Source organism: Peromyscus maniculatus, chromosome 4 (assembly GCF_049852395.1).
Source record: "Peromyscus maniculatus bairdii isolate BWxNUB_F1_BW_parent chromosome 4, HU_Pman_BW_mat_3.1, whole genome shotgun sequence".
Classification (NCBI taxonomy): domain Eukaryota; kingdom Metazoa; phylum Chordata; class Mammalia; order Rodentia; family Cricetidae; genus Peromyscus; species Peromyscus maniculatus.
In genome coordinates this window covers 131767048-131780080 of record NC_134855.1, presented here as the reverse complement: position 1 = coordinate 131780080, position 13033 = coordinate 131767048, and positions in this window count along the sequence as shown.

Sequence of the window (13033 nt, the reverse complement as noted above, 5' to 3'; positions counted from 1 at the left end):
CATTATCATCATGGTGGGAAGTATGGCGGCTGGGAGTATGTCGGCATGCAGGCAGACATGGTGCTGGCTCCATCTTGATCAGAAGGCAACAGGAAGTGGACTGAGACACTGGGCAGTATCTTGAGCATAGGAAATCTAAAAGCCCCAACGTGACACACTTTCTCCAACAAGGCCATACTTACTCCAACAAAGCCACATCTCCTAATAGTGCCATTCCCTGTGAGCTAATGGGGATCAATCACATTCAAACTACCACAGTTACATAGGGAGAGTCTGTCTCATTATCATTAACAAAATGTAAAAATGACAATTATAGAGACTCGTTTATTAAAATAAATTTCAAGGACAGATTTTTTTTCACTTACAGAAGCTGTGGAGGCCTCCTTGAGCCTCGTTTTCCTATAATTCCACTGCTCAGGATAAAGTAACTGAGAAAGCTGAGTGTGCCCTGCTTCATGTTGGACCACTCGGCATCCCCGGCGTCTGAATCCAGAGTGCGCCGTGGAGTGACTCACAGATGTCCTCTGAGCTTGTTTCCTAAGTTGTAAAAGCTGATCTGTTGGGGATGTAACTCAGAGGCCGAGCCCTCCCCTGCTTTGGAACCCATGATGTGGGAGCCCGTTCTGGGGTTCCTCGTGGCTTTACCCAGCAGGTCCAAATAGAGGATGATCAGGACCACGGGCCTGAGTGCAGGTGTCTGAGATGGCCTGCACTTGGCTGTGCTGGGGGAGGAGGTCTTTTGCTCCACCCCCTTGGCGTCTCTATAAAAACCCTGGACCAGAGACAGTCGGGGCCCGTTGGAATAGGTTCCAGGCCCTCTCGAGGCTATCCTTTATTTTCTATCTGTTTATCTCCACAAGATTCTCCGCTATAAATCCTTCTATCTAATATTTCCTGCTGCTCGCACTCAAGAAAACTCTGGGAAGCTGTGGGGGTGGTGGGTAAACGCCCCACAGAATGGCGCCGTGAACAGGGACTAAAGAAAAAAAGGGACTAAAGAAAAAAAGGGACTAAAGAAAAAAAGGGACTAAAGAAAAAAAGGGACAAAAAAAGGGGGGACTAAAGACAAATGAACAGGGACTTAAGACAAAGTAATAGGGACTAAAGATAAAGGAAAATAATAGTTTTATTACAGAGTTTTTGGTGAAAGTGCTGAGTTAGCCCTGCCAGTGGAAAGGCATGCCGGTGTTATGGAATATATATATATTTTTATATATATTTTTTGGGAAGGCAGGCATTTTATCCTCGAGAGAAAAGGAAAGCGGACTGGAAGGATGTCCGATGCTGCAGCGAAATTCTCTTCTGTCAAAATTTTCTATCTTCTATCCCTTTCTCAATTTCTATCTGTGATAAGTATAAGATATAGGGTAGTAATATAGTTTAGGAAAAACTTAGAAGTATAAGATTGTGTAGGAAAAAATAAGTAAGGCAACTAGACAGAAAAACTCTTCAATTTTCTCACTTTGGGGGCTTTGAAAGCAAACTGGGGAAAAAATCTTTCTTTGGGCTTTACGGGTAGTAAAAAAGCTCCTCTTTGAGTTTATGGGGAAGAAAAAGTTTCCTATGGAGGCTTTTGACCTGGGGACAGCTGAAAAGCCAAATCCAAGCAGCAGGAGAAAGTAATTTCTCCCTGAAGCAAAAATGGGAGTGTAAGAAGTCAAAGTTTAAAGTTGGGAAGTTTTGGGAAAAGTTGGTCTTTCTCCTGGGGGGAAAAATCTTTCTCTTAAACTATAAAGCTTTTCTTGGAAAATTTGGGAGGAAAAAAATCTCTCTAAAAAGCCTTAATCTTTCTCTCTTAAGAAACTTAGAAACTAAAGCCTTTAACTGTCTCAAAAGGACAAAAATTAGAATCACCTGAAGATATTAGTATGGGGACCACCTGTGATTAGCTCTAAGGGAAAACAACAAACCTCTTAAGACAGCAAAACCTAAGTTCTTTCAAGCTTTAAAAATCCTCCCTGCAATGCAGGAGGCTGGAACAAGTTTCTAAAAACCCCTTCTAAGCTGTCTCTTCAAGCTAGTAAAAGACAGTGGGTCAGAGTACCCTGAGGGAAATGCTTGGGAGAGTGAGGGTGAACAGCTACAGAGAGCCCAAAAAGGGCAGGAAACTTTGCCTGAGAAAAGCAAAAAAGTCAAGCTTTTCAGTTACAGCTGAGCTGAGGCAGCAAAAGTGAGCTTTTCAGAATGAAAAGGTGCTCCTAATCATCCTAATGCAAAGATCCCCTGAAGCAATGCAAATATTGTTAGCATTGTATCCTCGCTTCTGACCAAAAACCCAGAGGCGACTGGCCAGCGTCTCTGAGTTGGAGTGCATTTCGGGGATACTAGGGTTCCTGCAGTGGTAAACTTCCTGGAGCACAGAGCTGAGGCAGGAAGGTGCAGGACCCAGGGGAAGATTGCTAATGAACAAACAAAGCTAAAGCCAGAACGGCAAGTTGTCTGCTTTCCTACAGGTCCCGGGTTGATAGGTCCACAGCTGCAAAAAGAAATCTGAGAAAAGCTTTCCTATCAGAGAAAGGACCTTTCTGGGAAAACAGTAAAGCTGAACTGGGTCTGAAGCAGTCGTGCTGCTGAGTCAGAACGCTGTCTGGGGAAAGAGCCCAGCCAGGGCAGAACAGAACTATCCAGGAGTAAAGCTTTCTTTTCTGTCAGAGAAAGCACCTCTTTGAGAAAAGCTTTGTTTCAACTGACTCCTGAGATGAGGGAGTGTAGCCCTAAGGGGTGATTGCCTTTGGCATAAGCTCTGTCCTTGAGCACCCAGACAAGCAAATGCAACCCACTGAGGGACTGGGCCAGGTGAAGGCCTGATGAGGCAAAACACCTGTCCAATGGGAGTTTAGAGATGGCAAAAAACTCCCTTGCTAAGCTTGATTTATGAACACAAACCTCAGACCCCGAAAAATAGAAACGGACTAAAGCCCCTACCTTCAGTAGCAGGGAAAGCCGCTATAGTGTCAGAAACTGTTTCTGGGGTAGCTGGATCAACTGAGACCAAACTGGATACTGTCAGGGAGAAAGACTCTGAAGAAACAGAGGGGACAGATTCCTCCCCAGAAAATGCATGACCTGACAAAGCTGCTAGAGTTTGAGGCAGATTCAGGGGAAGAGAAAAAGCCCCTACCTCCAAAAGCAGCTAGCAGAGGTACAGAGCTACAGACAGATAGCTGAAGCTCTGCATCTGGGGAAGGAAGGAACAAGCAAAATGAGAATAAGATCAGTGGGAGAAAATCTCTCTGAAAGAGCTATGGAAAAGCTGTTGTACATGATCTTGTTTTTCATTGACTGGCTAAGGCAAACACAAGCCCTGAGGAAAGTTGCTATCAGAAATGCCAGCCTCAATGCAGGTTAACGAGGCAGGTGTCGTTCTGATTCGGGGGCCAGTGTCTGATGAAGGAGAGACACCTGTTAAAGCCAGCTGAAGAGAATAGAAACCTCCCAATGTGCCATAGCTGAAAATGTAAAATGCTTGTTCAAATCTCCCGTTGCAAAAGCCAAAAAACTTTGTTCAAACCTCCCGGGCAAGAATTTGTAAGCAAGTCTGGTAAAAGAGAACCAGTTGACTCGCGAACACAATAAGAAATATGGGAAATGATATAAGGGACTGATATAAGGGATTGATATGGAACTGATATTATTATGGACTGATATAAGGGAAATGCATTCTGGGAAAGGTAGTTTTTCCGCTAAAGATGGCGACATTGCCCTGAAACACTTTTGTCAGCTCTAAGCTTAAAATACAGCTTTTAAAAGAAAAAGGGGAAAAGTCGTCTAAGGGTTTAAGTATCAGTTCCAATGAAAGATTGAAAGGATAGGAAAGTAGGTGCTTCGCGGTTTGGGGCTCCGTTAGTAAAATGCCTTATTTACCCTAATAGCTGTGCAAAGTTTTACGGTAATTGGATGATAAGAGCAAACGAGTCACTTTAAAATCCTTAAAATACCACCTAATAGCTGTGCAGTTTTTGGCGAAGAGCTTTACAGCAGCTAAATATGATAATTTCACCCTCAGCGTAAAGTTTTTCAGTAGAACAAACCAAAAGTACTGCTGTGATAGAAATGTTTGTTTGAATTGAAGTTCTTAGGGGAGCTATTATGAATTTGGGTGAAGGGACAGCCTCTAGTTAAAAACTGTCTACCGCTGACAGTGCATCTCTGCCGGTCCGGAACGGCTGAGAGAACTGGCAATTTTGGAGTGTGGCTTCGTCCTGAGAATGTTACAATCCCCTAGCAACAAGTATCACAACTCTATAATGACAACACTCACTAAATCCCAGTGCTTTATAACAAAGCTAACTATAAACTGTAAACTTTAGAAATGATGTATGTACTTCCTGTCTAGTTAAGAGAATCTTTCTGATAGAGATGGTGATAATAATTAAGAGTAAGAGGTAGAAAGACGAAAATAAGATATGTGAGTTTGTAAAAATTCTGTCCTGTTAGATCTGTGTTAAGAAATCTTTAGGTGTTTGCTAAGTTAGATATATGCTAATGGTAGCCTATATAAGTTTGTAAAATAGATCTATAGAGTTCCTTTAAGAATATAAGCTTGTAAGAAGTATCTAAGGTAGTCTTAAGACATGTAGTAATAAGCTTGTAAGATGCTAGTTGTAAATGTAAATTTAAATAAGAAATAAGAATTAATAAGAAATATATTTGCTAAAGTAGTTCTATAGTTTCCTTAAAGTATAAATAAGTAGATGTTAATATGTTATATGTGAGTTTGTAAAAATGGGTCATGTTGAGTGAGTTTATGCTTAAGCACATGTTATGTGAGTTTGTAAAGTGTAAATGTTAAGTGTGAGTCTATTCTTAATGTATATGGTGAAAACACCTGAGACACAGGAGATAGTGTCCTAGTAGACTGCAAAGTAGGCAGTCTGAATGGTTTCAAAAGCTCCAGAAGCCGCTAAGAAGCTAAGAATGGCGGACGCCAGAACCAGCACAAGGCATCCGCAGCTGAGATCCATGAAATATCAACGCAGCACAGAAAAACCTGAGCTAACAGCAAAAACGGTGCGGTTTAAAATATTACTATAACTAAAAAGGTCTGTCTGTGAGAACAAAAGTTGCAGAGACGCTTGTTTGAACAAAAATTAACTGCAAAAAGTTTCGGTTGAAATACGTCTCTTCATATTTGGAAGTGAAAGCCTGATACCAGAATTTATTTCTTATTTAAACTTTTTGAACTTAAAATGAGATAAAATTACAAAAACATTTTGGTTATGGATTTCTTCAAATTGGGAAGGCTAGTACCAATATTTATCATTTGAATTTTGGTACTTAAATGAAATGAACAATAGAGATTTCATTGCAATGGGACAATTTTGAGCTTACTTATAGTAATGACCTACGAACGGTTTTCTGGAATTGGGTTAAAAATGAAACTGTTTAAATGAAGAAATGTATTTCTACTTAGAATCAAGATGCAATTTTGTGTATGCGTATATGCTTTATTAACTGGTGATTTATGAGTTTTGTGAAACTGTTTATGTAAAAATGAAATTATTTATGGAACTGGTTTTGTGTTACAAATGGAACTGTTTAAACAGAAAAGTTTGGGTTTTCTAACTAGGCTTGAGATTTTGCTTAAAAATTATAAAGAAAAGGAGGAGCTATGAGATTGAATTATGTTTGCAGAAACCTATTGATATTAATGCACCCTGGCTTGGTGGAATTGAGGAAATGTTTAAGTTTGATGTGAATACATTGAAGTTTTTCCTGAGTTAAAGTTGTAAGACAGAGAAAATTGTTAACTATATATAGCACCATATATGCTAATTCTAATGGTTCTGTTAAGAGTTTGCTTTGAGTTGTAAGATTGAGAGAATTGTGACTATGTATAGCAATATTTATGTTAACCTGTTAATGGTAATGATGAAGCTAAGGGATTCTTTAAGTTTGTAGTCGCCTTAAGAGTTTTGGTTTAGAAAGGGCTTGAGGCAGCTAAGACTGCTGTAGTCACCTTGAACCTAATTCAAAAGAGAAATGCCATCTATATCATCCTCTACTCCCATACTGGGAGGTGTAACAGCTATGGAGATTGCTGTAAGCCATTAATAGTTATTTTTTTATATATTAAGAAGGGGGGACCTGTGGGAGCCCGTTCTGGGGTTCCTCGTGGCTTTACCCAGCAGGTCCAAATAGAGGATGATCAGGACCACGGGCCTAAGTGCAGGTGTCTGAGATGGCCTGCACTTGGCTGTGCTGGGGGAGGAGGTCTTTTGCTCCACCCCCTTGGCGTCTCTATAAAAACCCTGGACCAGAGACAGTCGGGGCCCGTTGGAATAGGTTCCAGGCCCTCTCGAGGCTATCCTTTATTTTCTATCTGTTTATCTCCACAAGATTCTCCGCTATAAATCCTTCTATCTAATATTTCCTGCTGCTCGCACTCAAGAAAACTCTGGGAAGCTGTGGGGGTGGTGGGTAAACGCCCCACACCATGAGTGTGAAATGTTCTCAGAGGGGTGGGGGCACATTTTCCTACAGAGCAGAACAGCCACCGGGTGGCACTAGAGACCAGCAGACCTGAGGCTGACCCATTCCTCCAGGGTGACCTGAAACTTCCCTTTGTGAACTACAAACGAGGCTAAGGGAACTCCAGGAATGCCCTGCTCTCAGATCCAGCTGCAGTGTCCCACTGTGTCCTTTGCCCAACACCTCAGCTCCCAGTCAACTTGGGTTTGCTTCCCAGCACTGGGGAAAAAAAAAAAAAATAGTTGCCACCTTGCTTGCCAGAGAGCGTTCTGAGGTAGGAGAGGCCACAATGACTTGGCAGTGCAGAGGCACAGAGCCATCAGTAGACACCAGAGAGCTCCCGGCAGGCAATCCTGAGAGCTGTGTGCCCTAAGTCAATTGTCCTCACAGGCCCAGGTCTGGTGCCTGCCTCATCTCTAGTCTGACTTACTGTAATTCTCTCCAGAAAGGATAGGGCTCCCTCTGCTGGCCATGTGGAAGAACTGTAAAAACTCTACCTGCTGAGTACAGAGCTGTCGTCATCAACCTTGGCATCAAAGCTCTGCCCTGAGTGCAACGGTGCCCTGAAGTCACGTGCCCTTCCCTACTGCTTGTGATCTGTTAGAATGTCATCACAACAGCTAGACATCTGTCCCTCTGTCCCCTCACCCCCCACCCCCACCCCAGAGAGTCGAGACAAAGGCATGAACTGTTGGAGTTTTGTGTGTTTTGTTTTGTTTAAGGCTCAGAGGGCTCGAGAGATGGTTCAGTGGTGAGGAGAACTGTCTGCTCCTCCAGAGGCTGCTCACAACTGTCTGTGATTCCAGTTCCAGAGGACCCAGTGCCCTCTTCTGGCCTCTGCAGGTACTGCAGACACATGGTGTGCAGATATGCCGATAGGCAAAACATCCAAACACATAAAATTTTGAAGAATTTTCTTTCCAGACAGGTTTCTCTGTGGTGCGACCCTGGCTGTCCTGTAACTCTCTCTGTAGACCAGGCCAGCCTCAGACTCAGAGATCTGCCTACCTCTGCCTCCTGAGTGCTAGGACTAAAGGCATGTGCCACCATACCTGGCTAGGAATTTTTTTAATAGGCTCTGCAGTCAGTCTCCTTCCTGAGTTCAAATCCCAGGTTTACCTAGAACCTGCTATGTGACCCTGGGGCAAGAGACATGACCTCTCTGCACCTTGATCTCATTATCTGGTAGGTTGGGATAATCTCAGAACCTACGCCTTAGAATTGTTTCATAGTAAGTACCATTGTTGTCATTACAGGCTAAAACTATTGCTTCTTCCTAGCTGCGTGAGAGCAGGGTGGGAAGGGGCTCAGTGTTCCCTGGGCCCTATGGCTCAGAGGCATACTCTGCCAGGAGAAGCCCACCCAGACTCCCCAACCCAGCCCGGGCATTAGTGGGAGGCTCAGAGAGAGCAAAGGCAGAGGCTAGGGTCCCCACAGAGGAGCCAGGAGGGGCCACAATCCAGAGGTCTGGGTCACAGCCATCCACCCCTGAGTCTAATCATGCCTGCTTCTCAGTATCTCTGCCACGGCAGATGTAGAAGCCTAGGGCTCAAGGAACAGTGGCCATGGGCCTCTGTGGCCACAGAAGAGACCTGATCTGGACCCCGGAGGGAGTGATGGTTGGCACCAAATGTCAACTTGTCACAATTTAGAATGTCAACTTGTCACGTGATTAGGGAGCCTCAACTGAGAATTTTTCTACAACCTGTGGGGAAGTGTCTTGTCACACCTTAAATGTGGGTGGCCCCTTCTCTTAGCAGCCCGGGTAAAAGAGAGGTGTCTTAAGTTACTGTTCTATTGCTGTGAAGAGACAACACAACCAAGGCAACCCTTATAACGGAAAGCATTTCATGGGGGGCTCGCTCACACTTTCAGAGGGTTGGTCCAGGATCATTGTGGTGGAAAGGAAAAGGTGTGGTGCTGGAGCAGTAGCTGAGAGCTTTACAGCCTGATCTTCAGGCGAAAGGCAGAGGGCCTGGCCTGGGCTTTTGAAACCTCAAAGCCCACCCCCTGTGACATGACTTCTCCAACAAGGCCACACCTTCTAATCCTTCCCTAACAGTTCCACTAATTAGGGCCAAGCATTCAAACTGATGAGCCTATGGAGGCCATTCTCATTCAAACCATCACAAGAGGGAAGGGGAAGAGCATTCACTTGCTACTCACTGGCCTTCCCTCTTACCAGCAAGTCAGTTCACCCCACTGCTGCCACTGCTGATTCCTTTGATGATATTAGAAGCAGCTTTTCTGGTCAGTTCCCATATGGACTGAGGACCAGTGGCTCTTGAGGAACACTCCAGACCGTAGGTGACAGAATGGGACTGCTGAGAAACTTAACCTCACGGACTGAACAACCACGGGGCTCTTGGCCTTTCAGATGTGAGACAGCTATTGTTGACAATTTTACTATTGCATAAGATGATTTAATAAATCTTTTTAAGTGTGTGTGTGTGTGTGTGTGTGTGTGTGTGTGTGTGTTGGTTCTCTTCCTCCAGAGAACTCTAATACAAATTGTGGGACCAGAAGTGGGATGTTGTCTGCCTCCTCCTGGTCTTCACTTTCTGCCTCACCTTTGGGCCTCATAGTCTGGTCATTGGTCTAAAGGCAATGATGGGTGGACTCTGAGATGTATACATTGACTTGTCTGATGTCTCCCTCAGGAAAAGTCATTGCCGGCTCTATAGATGCATAGGATTAATTCCCTCAGGTAAGGGCAGAGAGGGCAATCCTGCAGGAGGTAGGAATGGGGTGGGGGTGGGAATGCACCCTGTGCTAAGAGTAGGGAGAGTATTTCATTCAGCAGAGTGAACACATCAGACCACCTTCAACCTCCATAAGGTCCTCCCACACATCTCCATTCATTTTCCAGTCATTTTAATTACAAACATCTTTCGATGCTGGTAATTAATTTGCATTGTAAGTCAGTCAATCATATATTGTGTGATGAAGACTTGGGTTTGATTTTCTGAAACTTGAGATCTATAGCTGCTGGAAAGATGACTCTCTTCCAGGGCACACTTTAAAACATTTAGATTACTTAAAAACATTTATTTATGCCCATTTGGAGTTGTTCAATTTTATCACTGAACTCATTTCTTTTTCCTTACTGTGTCCAAAGATGTGAAAAGGAACGCACCAGTGACCTGGTGACAGGTTGGCCACACTGGACCATTTCCATTATGGAAAGGGCAGTATTTTGTCCTTACTGGAATAGACTCCTAGTCTGGTTGTGGAATTACCTTTCCTGTACATAGTGCTCCACCAGGAGGCACAATAAACATCCCTTTGAAGTGGAGGCTAAGACTCCCTCCTGGACACTCTGCGCTCATAATACCCTCAAGTCGACATGTTAGGAGGTGTGATTGATCAAGAGGGGAATTGGACTACTTCTCCACAGTGGAAGGAAGAGTATGTCTTGGATGTAAGAAATATGATTAAGGTCAGTGAAAAACTACAACAACCCAATCCAGGAAGGATGAGGAATGTCCTGGAGCAGTGGTTCCCAACCTTCCTGATGCTGCAGCCCTTTAATACAGTTCCTCATGCTGTGGTGACCCCCGACCATTATTTTTGTCACTACTTCATAACTATAACTTTGCTACTGTTATGAATCATAATGTAAATATCTGCGGTTTTCTCATGGTCTTAGGCGACCCCTGTGATAGTCATTCGGCTCCCTGCCCAAACGGTTTGCAACCCACAGACTGAGAACCACTGGCCTAGACCCCTGAGGAATGAAGATATGAGTAACTTCTTCAGGTAGAGAACCACGACCTCCTGAGGTGCTTACTGAGAGTGGAGGAAATACAGAATAGGTAGTAGAAGATGGAGTCGTAAATACCAGCTAAGGTCACATGACCAGTCACAGAAATGATTATAGTTGACATGAATGTTTTTGTCCTATTTGTTGAGAATGTGCTTATGCATATATTAAGTAGATGGCTGTGTTTTCTTCTATTTCTGTATCATGTGATGTTGATTGAGACATGAGTGGTTGTGTTGTAAAACTGTATAACCATATTTAAGCATTGCTTGAGGGATTTAGAAGCCAAGGTCTCTGGAGCCCGGCACACTGTAGTCTAAGCTCCGAGCATTGGTCACTGGAGTAACAAGGTTTTTGTTTGTTTGTTTGTTTGTTGTTGTTTGTCTTCTCCCTGAACTTTGCTTTTGCTTCGGTGTGTTTGTTCATTTGCTATGGCCTTCTTTTTCTCTTTTAGAATAAAGAATGCTTACCTAGTGAGATAATATGTTGGAGTGTAATTTGTGTTTTATATTCATAGGAGCTTATAGTTAAGAGATCTGAAGTTTTAAAGTATTGGGATTTTTAAAAAGATTTTGGGGACCTTTTAAAGTTAAACTATATTTGGGGCTGGAACACTGACCACTCTTCCAGTGGACCCAGGTTTGATTCCCAGCACCCACATGGTGGTTCACAACCACCTGTAACTCCATTCCTGGGATATATGACACCCTCTTCTGACCTCTGTAGGCACGACACATGCATGGTGCACAGAAGAATACATGCATGCAGAACACCCATCTACGTAAAATCAGTATTTCTTAAAGTTAGACTATAATTTATATTATAAAATAAACGTGATACTTTGGAACAAGGCATGGAAGGTTGTGATTTTTAAAGTGATGTGTTTCTGTCGACAAGGTTAGGCTGTGATTGTTGGTTTTAAACGTCAAATACAGAATTACCTGAGGAAGGAGCCCCACTGAGTCATTGTCTACATTAGGTTACCCCATGGGTGCATCTGTGAGGAATTGTCTTGATTGTCTTAATTGACGTGGGAAGACCCACCCCAAATGTGAGCGGCACCTTTTGATAGCAGCCCAGATCAAAAAGGAGAAAAAAGAAAAACCATTCTCTCTTCCCTCTTACACTGAGTTAATTTATCTTGTCTGTTGCTGATGACTGACTCCTTCACTGATGTTAGAACCAGCTTTTCTAGGCTTCCAACCTAGACTGAGAGCCAGTGGCTGTCCAGAAACCCTCCAGGCCCTTGGTGATAGAATGGGGCTGGACAACTCTGGGTTTCTCAGGCTCTCCGGTGGAGGACAGCCATTGCTGGCCTGCTCTGACTGCTGAGGTACCCATCCTCAAGGACCAGGCAGCCAACAGAAACTACCAGGTTCCCAGCCCCTCATGTGAGAGACAGCTGCTGTCGGACTGTTTCCACCACATTGAGTAAAACCATTTATAAATCCTTTATATGTGTTCCGCTGGTCCTGTTCCTCTAGAGAAGTCTGAAACACCTCCGACTGAGGAAGATTTTCCTAGATTAGTAGTAGGTACTTACAGATGTGTTTGTACACATGGAAGAAAGGGCTGCAGAGGTTAATGTGCTGGAAAAGCTGATGATGCTGAGGCTTTGGGCCTCTGTTGAGACATGAGCCCCCAAGGACCTGGGCCTCATCTTAAGGATCTCTTATTGTAGACTCGTCTTTGTAAGGAATGGTCTATAATATAAATTTGAAGGTGGTATGCCTCGGAGGGCTGCCACCCCCAGGGACTGAGTCTGCTCAGAAGGCCCCAGGACCTCCTGGTACACTAGCCAGGAGTGGGGTTCAAGCTTCTGACTCAGCACCCCACTCCCACAACACCTGGCCCAGGACTCAGTACATTCCACACACAGACACACATGAGGGGTGCGGGGAGGGGGGGGCGTGTCAGGGAGTAAAGCCATGTAAATATGAGGAGCAGAGTTCAGATCCCCAGGACCCCTGTATCTGTGAGCTCTGGATTCGGTCAGCAGCCTTGCTTCAATATAAAAGACAGAATATATCTCGTGTCAACCTTGGACCTGCACATGCTCACACACACATGAAAAGACACCCACACACGTGTGCCTACACACATGAGAACACATACACACACAGATGCATACAAAAAATTAAGAGAACATAAAGAGTTTCTCTGTGAGGAGCTCGGGGACCTGGGTCTCCCAGGCCTGTGGGTTGTGGGGACTTTAACAGCCCAACCCCAAGGACTAAGAGGGTCTAGCTTCGTTGGCCCTTCCCTCCTGTGCCACTGCTGAGCCCTTGCTGGCTCCAGAGAAGGCTTCCCTCAGCTCTGCTAGCCCTGATGCTTGGGGCTTTGGGGAGGGGACTTGGTGCCACATCCATGGCAAGGAGGGGCCTGAGAACTCTGCTCTGCCCAGAGCCACAAGCCATGGTCCTTAAAGCTGGTTCAAGCTGGTGGGACCTTATGCTTCACGGCCTCTAAATAGCGTCTTCTGTATCCGGAAGTCCACACGTGCCCTGGAGCTGACCTTCTGAGAGGGACAGAGGCCAGGCAGAGGTTGGGACAGGTGCATCTGACCGAGAATGATGCTCCAAGTCCAGAGGAGGGGCCATCTGCTACATCCCCAAATATCCTTGACACAAGGCGTGGAGAAGCTTCCAGACACTGTGACTGGGGCCGGGGTGCCTAGCAGCCCAAGGGGGCCAGAGAGCAGCAACAAGGGACAAGCAGACACTGTCAGCACAGAATGACCTCTGTGCGCTGAATCAGGTGGCTGAGCCATCTGGCATCCCTACCATATGATCTACCTTC